Consider the following 13,417-nt stretch of genomic DNA (forward strand, 5'->3'; position numbering starts at 1 on the left):
ATTCAAGTATCTGCTTTAATGTTATATTTATATATAAGTTGCATTTCTTTTTCTTTTTTTAAATAATGCAGCAGCTCATTACAACGAGCAAACATAAAACAAATCAAACATATGATGAAAAAGTAAGAGCGGTTATTCAAAAAGCTGAGATTAAACGCCTTAATTGTTTACTTTATTTTATTTGAGAGTCTAGCAAAAATAGTATATTATAGTTTTTATACTGTGTGCAAAACTCTAAATCAAAATTGATAATGCTTATATAAGTGAGAAAGCCCATTTTTTTATCAATTCAAGCGTGAAATCATAAACCAGTTTTACATTTCATTTAACTTTTGACAAACAACTAAGTAAAATTAAATTTAAAAAGTTTAAACAGGTCTACCGAGTCCAAAATTTCGGATTCGGCCGAGTCCGAATCTTACTTTGAAATTAGGGTTCGGCCGAATCCGAGTCTTATTTTGAAATTAAGGATTCGGCCGAATCCAAATTCGAGTCTTATTTTGAAATTATGATTCGGCCGAATCCGAATCCGAGTCCAAAAAGGCCGAATTCGTCCGAATCTTGGATTCGATAGATCACTACTAAAAACCAATCATTTATAACTTGGTCATATCAAACTTGATCACATTAAACTCGATAATTTCAACTTAATCATTTTTTTTTTTTTTTCTTTGTTTAATAATAGTATATCACATATTAACAGATTTGCTTATGATAAAAAACAAAATTAAATAGTAAAGTCACTAGATTTAAGCGAGTAGTACTCTTTGTTTTAAATTTTAGATTTTGAAATATGAGCTGTTTTAAATTAGATTTATGCACACTTCTTAGCATATTAAAGTTTATTGCAAACAAATTACAAAATAGAAGTACTTTTCGGACACGCTCTTCAGTATTTTTTCGTGTCAAAACAAGCTGAAATAATGGTTTACTGATAAAAACTAATAAAACTAAGTATTTAAGAAAACAAATTAAATTTAACGCAATAGTAATAATTAACAAATTAAGGCAATCGTTTAATCAGAAATAATATAAATGTAACACAACTTTACTAATCAACTAATTTAAGTTCAACGAATTAAACAAAATGGTCGAATAAACAAATTTCTTTTGTTTACAGAGATCTGGCTTTAAGCTTAAAATGTATATAGCTTCTAAAGTTTTTAGGTGAAATTCATTACGAGCAACTGATATTATTTTAAAGTTATCCACTTTATAGTTTTCGACACACTTAGGATTAGTAATCAGGTTAATACTGAAGAGCGTGTCCGAAAAGTACTTCTATTTTGTATTTTGTTTGCAATAAACTTTAATGTAAAAAAAAATTGTGATTTTTATAATGGAAAAACCATTATTTCAACATTCTTAGCATATGTAAAAAAATAAGTAAGATATATTGTTGATGATTATTTCCTTGTTTTCAGTTAAAGAGTTTTTAAATAATTTGCTAATACAATACTTATATAATTTTAGATATTGTAGTTTCTAAAAATTTGATCGGCATGCCAGGGTCAAGACTTGACTTATTAAGTACAAAAATGTTGAAATTTAAAAATTAGACTAAATTAAGCTTCGTTTATAACGGCTTCGGTTTGTGTTAAAATTCGGAGAAACTGTCATAAAAAATTAATGCAACTTGTTTTGGCAACTTTGTAATAATTACTTTAATTTACTTTTTGATTTCGCAGTTAAATTCAAGATATCATTGTATAATTTTAACCCATTCAGTGTTTTGTATTTTTAAAATGTTATATAAATTGAAAAAGTTCTATTTCGTAATAAAAAGGCTTGAAAAAAACTTATTGATAACAAAAAGCTAGTCAACGTTTTTATTGTTTGTAAAAGTAGTAGAAAAAGCTTGAATTTAATAAACCAAAACTCTTAACAAAATAGTTTGTAAAGCTTTCTAAGTAAGTAACTAATTGCTTTTAGAGTATTCTGGGTATATTTGTCTGTTCAGTTTTTTCCTTATAGTCTCCTTCTCAAAGCGTGATCTTTAGTTTTTAGAAATTTGTTTTACTTCTTTAATGATGGTCAAAAAAGTTGAAAACAAGTAAAATACTTTGTTTAGGTCTTTAAACTTAAAACTGATAACATAAGATGAAACTGTTTGAACTATCTTTAACTAACTAATACAAAAACTTTGACTACTGAAAATTAATAAACCATTATATTTAAAAATGAGCAGTAGTATTTCCGACAAAATTTATAACCTCTAGTAGTTAAGGTCTTATGCATACAACGATAAAAACTTAAAGTGATCAAGTTTATAATGATCAAATTTAATCTTGTCGAGTTTTAAAATATTTTGTTTAAAATGGTAGAATTTAAATGATCGACTTTGAAATGATCTAGTTTAACATTATAAAGTTTAATTTGGTCGAGTTTAAAACGGTCGAATTAAAAATGTTGGATATTAAAATGTTTGCGAGTTAGAAATGATAGTAAAGCTTTTTAAGTAGTCGCAGCTCAGTTTTAAATTGAAGATCACAAAAATTCCACTTATTGAACTTACAGCTATTATTAGTTTTTTATTGCCTTCAGACAAATTCACTGTATATAGTACCAACCGATACTAAGTTATAAACTCCTGTTTCTTTTGACACTTATTACTTAATAAAGATAATTTCATAAACAGTGATAATTGTCTACTCGTATTTAAAACTTTTAAGTTGGATCTAAATCACTGAGCTTAATTTAATAGAAGTTTAGTAGTTATTGAAATTTTTTTAGCTTAAATAATTATAAACATTATATAACTCTTTAACATACACTTAGATAATTAAGTATGAATGGTAGTACAAAGTTATAATTTAAAAAAGTATTATTAAAAAGTGTTTGTTAAGTAAAATATTGAAAAAATAAAATGTTTGGTAAAATTTATATTTCTAAAGTTGTTCTAATTGTAAAACCGTAGTATGATAATCGGAATGAAGTTTTTGGTTTTTTTTTAATAGATAGTTTTTAGGCAAAAGTTTAAATTTAATGGAATAAACTAAAAACTAAAAGATTCAAAACCAATTATCTGAAGTCTGTAGAAAAATAAATCATCTACACAACTATTATTTACTTAAAAATAAATCAAGACAGTATATTTTTTTGCTATAAAGCATATCAGTTCTTTTATTTTTCGTGTAATTGCAGTTACTTATTTTACGCGATAAAGTACATAGTACTTAATAATGTTTACTCAAGATTCCTTGAAGTTCTTGTAGGAATTTTTGGTAAAGGTTTTTTAATAATTCGTGACCAGGACTTTGAAGTACTTTGGGAGAGGTCAGAGTCTGATTGTAGTAAAACTCGTGAACCTACGCATCTTAAGTTTTTGGGTTTTGATACTTCCAATTCTGAAAGTATTAGATAAATTTGGTAAAATCAGTATACAATTTAACTAAACAAAACTGTATTGTATCAGTAGAGTGATACTATGGAAAAGTTATAAATAGCTTGCTTTTAATAGGTTGTTATTTATAATGAATGTGTGAATTAAAGTATCATACATGACTCTACTAACCAAAAACTTTCTTATTCTACTTAAATCTCAATATGAAGTAAGGGTAGTTAAATTTTCTAGTTATCCAGCCAAACTCACAATTTTTTTTGTGGGATAGACTTTTTAAACGTCTTCGCGGACCGCGTGATTTCGCAAACTTATGCAACAAAAGTTTAAAACTTAATTAACACTACTGTTTACTGAAAATAAAATTAAAAACGTTTTTGAAAATGTTTGATATAAAAACTATAGACTTTTGTTTTTTGCATAAGTTGTTTTAACCTAAAGAATATGTTGCAGGTCAGGTAATTTTGTTTGATGAGCTAGATCTGGCTTGTGTGTGTCGTATATTGATCACCCCTATTATAAAGTTATTAAGGAAAGATTAAAAAATACTGTTTCATTTTACAATACACAGCTATAACTCAGCAACCAAATTTCTAAACCAAAGTACACCAAAAACACTCAGTTTTTAATAAAATGTTGATCGGAATTCGGAGCTTTATATATAAAAACTATATTAACAGTTTATCTTTTATTACAAAAACTTGTTAAAAGTAATGTATCCTACCTCTTATAACTTATTTGGAAAAATAAAAATATAAAACATAAAAACATCATTTCATTTCAAAACTAACAAAATGTTGAACCAGATTAACTACAATACTTAAATTAATTATTAATCTTATAATTCAAATTTGCACAAAGCTTGATTTAGGCTAAATTTTCAAAAATTTGTTTCTAAAACCTTTTACAAAATCGTTGATTTTTTCTTTGTGTTCATTTTCAAATCTATCAATGTATGAATTTAAGCGATTGACAGTGTTTTTAACTTTGTTTACTGAAGCTTCAACAGTCCCCTGTTTAAGTAATACAGAATGATCAATTATACTAGTATAAATTAAAAAAAAACAAAGAAAAACACATATTTCTATTAAAGAAACATATTAATCTTAGTTTTATACAGTAAAAGTTTTGAAAATACTAATTTTCTAAGCTTTCACAAATAAACTTCAAAAATTAGAAAAAAAGTTATACAAAATTTATATAATATGAATAAATTCAATTATGTTTTATTATTTAAACATTGTGAATTTTTGTATTATAATTTCACTTTAGTCTCTTCGTTATAAGTCTTTTAGTTTAAGTGGTTCAGGTTTTGATGCATGGGTCCAGTGTAGGACAATAAGCTTGCAATAATAATGCAATATATTAAATTTTTCTTTATATTTAGAAACTAAACAAAACCTTAAACTCGTCAATCTTATTGATTGATTTTCTCATTTCATTTTGTGTTTGAGCTTCTAAGTTTACAGTGAATTCAATCAGGCGATTAAAAGTCAGCTGTAATGTACAAATTTGCTGGGGCTTTGATGTCACCTCACGAATGTAGAACAGTAATTTATGAAAATCGTCTGAAAAACTTTAATTTACTAAACGTCAAGTTAGTTTGATAACATTTATGAGTTTATTCTGCAGTCAAAAGTTAGGTAAAGTTTAAAAGTAGGTTGAATAGTACAAATATTCAAAAAAATTTAGTGCTAAGTTTTGATAAGCGGAAGCCAAATTTCTTAATAAAATTTATTTTAAACGTTTATGTTAATATTAAGCCTTCAAAAAAGCCTAAAAATAAGCTTCTTTTTTTATGTTATAGTCAGTTTCAATTTATTAGCACTTTTTGATTAGAAAAAATACCTATAAAAACTTCTGATAGGGAGTATAGTCAAAAATTATTAACATTTTCTTTAAAACTATGTGAGACTTAATGGCATAGGGGGGTAATACTTTTTTCACAATTTAAATTTGTTATATATTTTTTTAATTAGCTAGAAGATGCTTTTTACAGATTTTAAAAATTAAAAATAATTTTTGAGATATAGCCGGTCAAAGTCGGAGGCAACAATAGATTCCTTATGGAGGGCTCAAACTAAGACAAGCTGATTTATTTTCTTTCATAGAGTTAATAAAGAATTATAATTTATTATCTAAATAAAGTTTTCACAGATTATTTTTTGATTTTTTGCCTTTTAATATTATATGATTGTAACGCGAAAACTACTTAGTTAAACAAAAATACCTTCCAAAATAGAAATGCAATTGTTTGCGCCTACTACAATGTTCGTGTTTTCAACTACCAGACTGTGGTCCATTTTTAGCAGGGATCTTAATGCATCCCCACTTAGCAAAAGTTCTTCTCTGTGCTTCATGTCGTTTTGAAGCACATTTTTATTCACAAATAACAGCTCTAATTTTAAACTTTCTATCAATGTGTCCATTTCTGTCAACAGTGTCAACAAAGATGTTAGTAAGTTTTAGGATAATACTTAGGACTACTCTTAATTACAAGATATTAAGCTTATATTCATTAACATTAAAATTTTAGAAATAAAAAACGATTTTACATGCACTTATTGTTATGAACCATTTTATGTTTTAGTTAAAAGCACATGCATAAAACTTAAATTTTTATATTGGACAAAGATAAATTAAATTTAGTACTTTTCAATTTGATGTTTTTAAATTTAACAGAGTATACTTTTTAACTATCTAAGATAACAACTTAACTTTAGCAAACTACCTCTCAGTCTGTTCTTATACTTTTTTTTATGCTGCTTTTTCTCCCAAATTTTTTCGTCTTTGCATTGTAAATCTACGAAACTTTTTCGTTTTTCAGCTTTTACATTTGTATAAGACTGCTTAAGTTCGAGGTATATTGGCTCTAATATATCAATTTTCTCTTTAAGCACAACTTTTGTTTTCTGAAAACTAAGTTATATCAACAAAGCTTGGTTTTTGATTTGTTTGATTGCTTAACAGTACAAGTTCTAGTTTAGATAAAAGATTAAGTTACTTTTAATAACGTTACTAAATACTTAGATTCAACGCGCGTTTTCAAATATTTAAGCAACCTGCTTCACTTATTGTTATAAATCTGATTTTTGTGCATAAATTTCTACAGCGATACTTAAAACAGTTTTATAAAATTTACAAAGAATTAAATAAAAACAAGTAATTTTATATTTTTTATTCAACTAATAATGTTTCGCTGGTTGTTAGATATTAATAGCTCAACAGAGTCTGCTAAGATTAAAATGTAAAATAAGAAAACATGCAAAAAAAAATATGTATAATATGTTTTTATGTATTAAGTATATCTACTTTTAAATATGTATTTGTAACTTACAATTTAAAGTTATATAATTTAGTTTCTTTTAAAAAGACGACTAGTTAGTTTAGTTTCATTAATTATTTATATGTTAGGAAAGTAAATTTAAAGTTAGTTGAATAAAGTATTGATGTGCAAAAATAGTTGTTTTGATTTTCCAACTGGCTTTGCTTAGTGGGATCTTTATGATTAAACGCTTTGTTATAAAAACTCTGATAACAGTAAATTATATAATGTTTACTTACAACAGTTTACAAAGATTTTTATTTACGGACGACATAATAATCGTATAAATATGTTTAAATATACATATATGTGTACATAAAATATTAGAACTATATTGACAATTAATATTACAGAAAACTTCTCGGTAATGTACCCAAAGACTTGTATACATAATACATAGCTTGAAAAATTTTAATCAAAATCTAGATAACTTGCTGGCACTAACTAACTTTTGTAAAACAAAGTTCTTCAAAGATAAAATTGCATTAAGGTTAAATCGATTTCTCTTTTAGTTGTTTGTTTATACATATGTAAGGGTTATCAGAATTTTAGTAAGCATACTAAGTTTTACTTTACTACGCTTACGTTATAACAGCAAAAAAAGTAATTCTGCTGTAACATTTTTACAAAACCAAAACTTGCTATATTAAGTTTTTAAAAAACATCTTACATAAATAAATGTATTGTACAAAAAATTCTTACTTTTTCGTCGACAATTGAAACTTCTAAATTAGAAATATCTTTTTTAACTTCATCCTTGTCCAGTAACAGTTTTTCTTCCTTTTTTGGAACAACTTCTTCAAGTCCACTAAGCTCATCTTGTATATTTTTTATTTCTTCCAGTAATAATTTAAGCTCCGAATTCGTCTCTTTTACTTTATCTCTAATAAGCTTGATTTACTATATTTTTGATTAATTGTCATAAAAACCTATTTAATAAAATGGCAAAGAGAAATTTTTCAATCAGAAAAGATTACGTTTGATTTGTTTTAAACAACGCATAGCTTTTTTACACTAAATTATATGGTTTCTTAAAAACATTAGATCAATTTTTACTTGGTGTTTTCGATATTTTCAGTTGATAGTGCTAATTTTTGATTAGCGTTTTCATCAAAGTTAGCAAGTATATATACTAAATTATCTTGTTCTTCTTTTGTATTAGTTCTGTAAATCATAGTTGTACATATTTAAAGCTTTATAGATAGTTAAAAAGAGTTTTTTAAAAGCTGTAATACATTTTGTAAAAACGATTAACAAATAAGTTTAGTAATTTTTGTATACTACCTACTTAGCTCTGATGTTTATAGCTTTTAAAAAGTTTTGAAAGTACTTCACTAACTTACTAACGGTAAAAGTTATAACTCTCATAGAATTATCAATAAAATTTACAATTGTTGATATCTTAAATATAACCGAAAGTTTTTTCGTGCACCAGGTCATAGGACCAAACATTCTGAGCGCTTTTAATTGTCGTACTATAAACAGTATATTTAATTTTATTAACTTTATGCTCATTTCTTTCCTTACTACCGTAGACAATTATTACTGAAGCGGGTTATTTCAAATATAAAACAAATGCGAAAATTTCAGAACTACTTTCAAGAAAACAAAAATTACAAAATTTTAAAATGTTTACCAAAATTCTATTAAATTATTGTTTTTTTCATCTTATAACCCCAACTAAACTAAAAATTCGTTCAGATTCTTAGCTGATGACGCTTACATCATAAAAGGTACTTTGAATTTTAAAAGACTGTAAAAAGTAAGTGATGGCATACTTAAATTTTTCAAAATAAGACTGACTTTTTTGAAAGTGATTTACCCCTACACCCCTAATGAATTGAAATAAAATATTAAAATTTTGCTAGTCTGTCAATTTGAAAGCTTCAATAGATGTAACGACATAAAGTACCTAGATTTTTTCTCCCAATCAAGCTCTTCTTGTCTCTTCTGAATAATATCATTCCAGTTTTCATGAACTTTTGCAAGTTGATCAGTCTGAACTTTGTGCCGCTTTAGGAATCCTATATGGTTTTTCTCTAACATTTCTTCCTCTCTTTCTAAGTTTCTAATCTGTTCTTAAAAGATAAAAAATTATTCTTCCGTATAAAAATATTATATTTCTCTATTTAAATTTAGTAATGTTTAAGTTGTATGTATACAATAAAATAAACAGAAAAGTAAATAAAAAGTTTAAAGTGTTAATGTAAGATTTAAAAAAACAAAATAAAGTCATTTAATAAGATAATAACATATCTAGGTCTATCCTAGGATTAAATTGTTCCAGTATTAATTTTTTATAAAATTATGCAACTGTTTATATCTTAAAATTAAATTATACGCGAATATCGAAACTAATTTTTAAAATGAAAAAACAACAAAAGTTTAGTTGTAACTTCGAGTAAAGTAACCACAAAAAAATTCTTTTTAAGTAGGGTATACAAAATATAAAAAGATCTATAAAACGTACAGTTTTTAACACTTTCTTTAAGTAATTAATACTTTTTTTAACTAGATAAAGTACTCAAAAGCTTAGAATTAAAAACCTAAACCAAAACGACCCAAAGTTTTGTTTTACAGAATAGGATGTTTAATTTGCCCTAATCTCATTACAACGTTTTTTTTTTCTTCTACTATTTAAGTAAATTTATTTTGAATTAGTTACCTAAGACGTTTGTTCAGTTTTAATTTTTCAAAACTTTAACTGTTTAGTATTATAATAAAATATAAATCAACAATGGTAAAAACAATTTGTGTTTACTTTTTCATTCAAGTTGTACATTTTTTGCGTTTTCAATTTTAATTCGCGTTTCAAGGTAGATAATTTGTCATTTATTACTCCAGTGTAATGCCTTTTTTTCTTTAGAGAATCTAACCTAATACGGTTTCCTTGAATTTCTTCTTTAAGCAAACTATCAATTTCCTCGTTTTTCTTTTTTTGGTCGTTGATAGTATTCTAAAAATTGGAAACTTTAAAACAAAGTAAATCAGAAGTAGTAATTTAAATTATGAAGTATACAGTTTAGCTTAAATTTCAAAACTTTAATTTAAAATAAATAAAGTACAAATTGGAAATGTTATCCTTCGTAAGATAGGTTAAGCTTTTTTACCTTTAGCTCAAAACAAAGTCGATCATAATCTTTTTCATCGTTCGTTAATGCCATTTGTTCCTTTTTTATTGCAATTTTAAAATACTCAATTTTTTCCTCAGCACTCAGCATCTATTTAATTTTAACATAAGAAATTTTTGTATAAAACTCTAATAGTATTTGTAAACGAGTTAAAAGACTTAGACTGACTATTAAAGTATTTAAATGAATGAGAACCTAATTTAGAATTAAAACAATAAAAACTAATCTATTAAAAATAGAACTTGCTTACTCAAAAATTATCGTTATCAAAAATGAATAAAAAATTTATATGATGAGAAAATATACACAACTATCTTTAAAAACTACAAGACTATAAGAGAATTATGTTTATTAGTATGTAAGTAATAAAATCATTAAAGTATGTAAAAAAAAGCTAAACTTTTATAATAAAGTTAATACTTAGATACCATACTGTTGTATAAACTTTCAAGTATTTACCTACGTATTTTTTAATGAAACTATATTTAGAAGTATCTAAACCTGCATATTAGTTTGTGTTTTACGACTTGCTTAGAACTTGTGTCTTTTAAAAGATTTTTTTCGTTATAAATTTAGTGCGAGTAATTTGAAATAAAAGGCGTTTAAGTTTTATTCTAAAAGACTGTTCTATGCTCCCTTGATATTTATTGAATTAAAATTTGACGAAATTCGGTAGATAACTTGTTCTTTTTGGTACAAACTACAAATTCTAAAAGTTTCAAAATTTTATTTATATAATCAAAATATAGAGTTTTTGTTTTGCACGCAAACTTTTTACCAGCGTAGAAATAAAACTAAATTAATTCTTTTATAGTGATCATTTAAATTCAATGAAACCTAAAGTTTTTGAAATCGATTTTATAAAAAGAGTGTACCTACCGCATATTGAGTAAAAAGTTACGTAAACTCAGATTTTAAATACTAACACTTAGCTTTCTAGCTTTCAATTGCTGTATAATGAGGTCGTTTTCTTCTTTCAAACTTTTGTTTCTTTCATCACCGCTGCAACAGCTCAAATATATATCTTCAAGTTTCTCCCGAATTGTATCATTTACTTCCTTATTTTCTTCTAACTGCAAAATATTCCACCCTGATTTAAATGTTTAAAAAAACGAGCTGGCTAATTAAGAAGAATTTTTTTCTTGAATAATATAATGACAATAGTTTTTAAACTTAACAAGAGAGTAAACATGCCTATTGTCGTATATAATCTGATTTACATGAAAAAAAAATTTCAAATTAAAAACAAATAAGTTAAAGTTGCTTGTAAACAGGTAAAAAACAGATAATGTTAAACATTCAAGAAAGGTAGAATAATTAAAAATTTATTTAGTTTATATATTATATTAAATCAGATAAAGTAACCGAACGCATATAGGTTACAATTGTTAGCCATAAAACAAAAACAACTAAATATTGTAAAAAAAGTACATTTCTACACTGACTTCTTTACAAAGAATACCTAGTTCTTGCTTAAAAATTATTTTTTCAAGTGCTAATTGTTTATGTCGGTCAATTAATTTCTTTCGAAGTAGTTTAATTTTTATTTTGTTTTGAAACCTCTGCACTATAGATTTTTCGTATTCTGTTCTAAAAATTATTGAAAACTTTAAATAGGATTTACTTTTGTATTCAAGTTAAAGCAGTACAAATTAGATAGAACTTTTTATTTTACTAAAAATAACATTGCCAATAATTCAAAAACCTTAAAATGAACTAAAAAGCTATTTATATAAAAGATAGTTCAACGTTAGTGTTGTAAAAGTTTAAACGTATGAGGAGCAAATTTTTGAAAAATTCAAAAAACCGTTGAAAATTTACCTTTTCCTAGGTTTTTCAAAACAGTTTTTTTGCATGGTTTAGAACAAATTATTGTAAGCAGTTATTATTTGGTAGTGTATAAAGATTAGACTGAGAAAGTTGAAAAATTAATTATTTATAAACTGTGATTTTTTTAAACAGTGTTTTTTAGCGTATTAGTATGTTTCTTTTGTAAAGTCCCTATAAAATTTCCGACCTTTATCCGTTATACCTCAAAATCTACCTTGACATTAAAAAACGGCAAAAACAATTGATAGGTTAAATGATAAGTTTTTAATAACACTATTATGTAAAGAATTTATCTTAAAGCAGAGTTTCCAAAAGTGGCCCATATGGCCCTTGGGATCTATTTAGCCAGCCAGGGGGCCGTAAGCTGCAAAGGGGCTTTAAGGAGGTACTTAGGTACATTTCACGAGAAGTTTGGAAAATACACTAGGTACTATGGGGTTTCTAATGTATTAAGACGATCATGTTTTCAATTTTCTGTAAAAGGGACGTTTATGAAAATGAGTTTTGGAAACCCTGCTCTAGATTCAGCTACAACAGTCAAAATGAACAGTATTAAAGTTTTAGTATAGCTATTCTTGGAGAAACTACAAACTCTTTTGCCCTCAATAATTTGAAAGCATTAAATGAACTAATGTATAGCATTAAAAACTAAACTTCACATTCGTTTTTAATAAAAAGTACTGGTTTAATTCAATCTAAACAGAAAACAATACAATTGTTAGTCATATAAAGTAAAAAAAGATGTTATAGAACGACTACAGTTATTAAAGTAATAATTGTGGTTTATACGTAGTTTCTAAAATTCTCTAAAAATAGAAACAGAAAAACAAACGATGAATCAAAAAGCTTTTATATTAAAAGTATTAGTTTTAATAAAAAACTAAACTAGGGCAATAGTATTTTACTATTCTATGAAAACAAGAGATAACAAAAACCATAAAAAATTTTAACTTATCTTTTTTTTTATAGCTATCTTAAATAAATCTTAAATAGTAAAACTTAAAATAATAAAAACTAACGCTAGTTCTTGAACTTTTATTTTAACCATAATTCGTTTATTCATTACATCTGAAATATCTTTGTTTAGGTTAATGTAAGCTTGACGTTTCAAAAATAAAGTGTTCTTAAGATCCTCACATTGTAATCCAAGAGATAGTCTATCCTAGGTTTAAATAGATTTACTTTTATTTGAAATTCTAAACAAAATCTATTTGATATTAAACAAAACTGGATAAATTATCAGAGGTGCTATCGAAACTTTAACTTTTTATAAGTTGACTTTGAAAATGTAAAAGTTTTTATATTACATTTTATAGCAAATTTTCAAAATGTTTAATGACTTTAATTGTTTTTTAACCTTTTTACCGCTTGGACTTTTCCTAAGACTTTGTTGGTTTATTTCATTTACTTTTCTCATTATATCAGTGTTATTCATCGTCACACTTCTTCTCACTACCATTTTCTATAATAATAGTAATAATAAAAATTGTACTTAAAACAGTAAAAATTAAGCTACATATATTGTTTTGCAACAAAAGTATTTCTAAGCTAACGAAAGATATCTTTACATTTTTGTTTGATATGTGACACAATTTATTTAATTAAATACCAAATATTTTAAACAGTAATGCTGCTAGCTAAAAATTAACTAACTAACGGTAGAATCTGCAAGGTTAAAACTTTAATTTAACTTTTTTTTAATTTTTTTTTTTTTTTTCAGTTTTTAAATTGTTTTAATTAATGAATTTAACCGAATGTTTTCAAAGATTAGATTTCAAATTATAATGATAA

Source organism: Thalia democratica, chromosome 4 (genome assembly GCF_965202585.1).
Source record: "Thalia democratica chromosome 4, ktThaDemo2.hap1.1, whole genome shotgun sequence".
Taxonomy (NCBI): Eukaryota; Metazoa; Chordata; class Thaliacea; order Salpida; family Salpidae; genus Thalia; species Thalia democratica.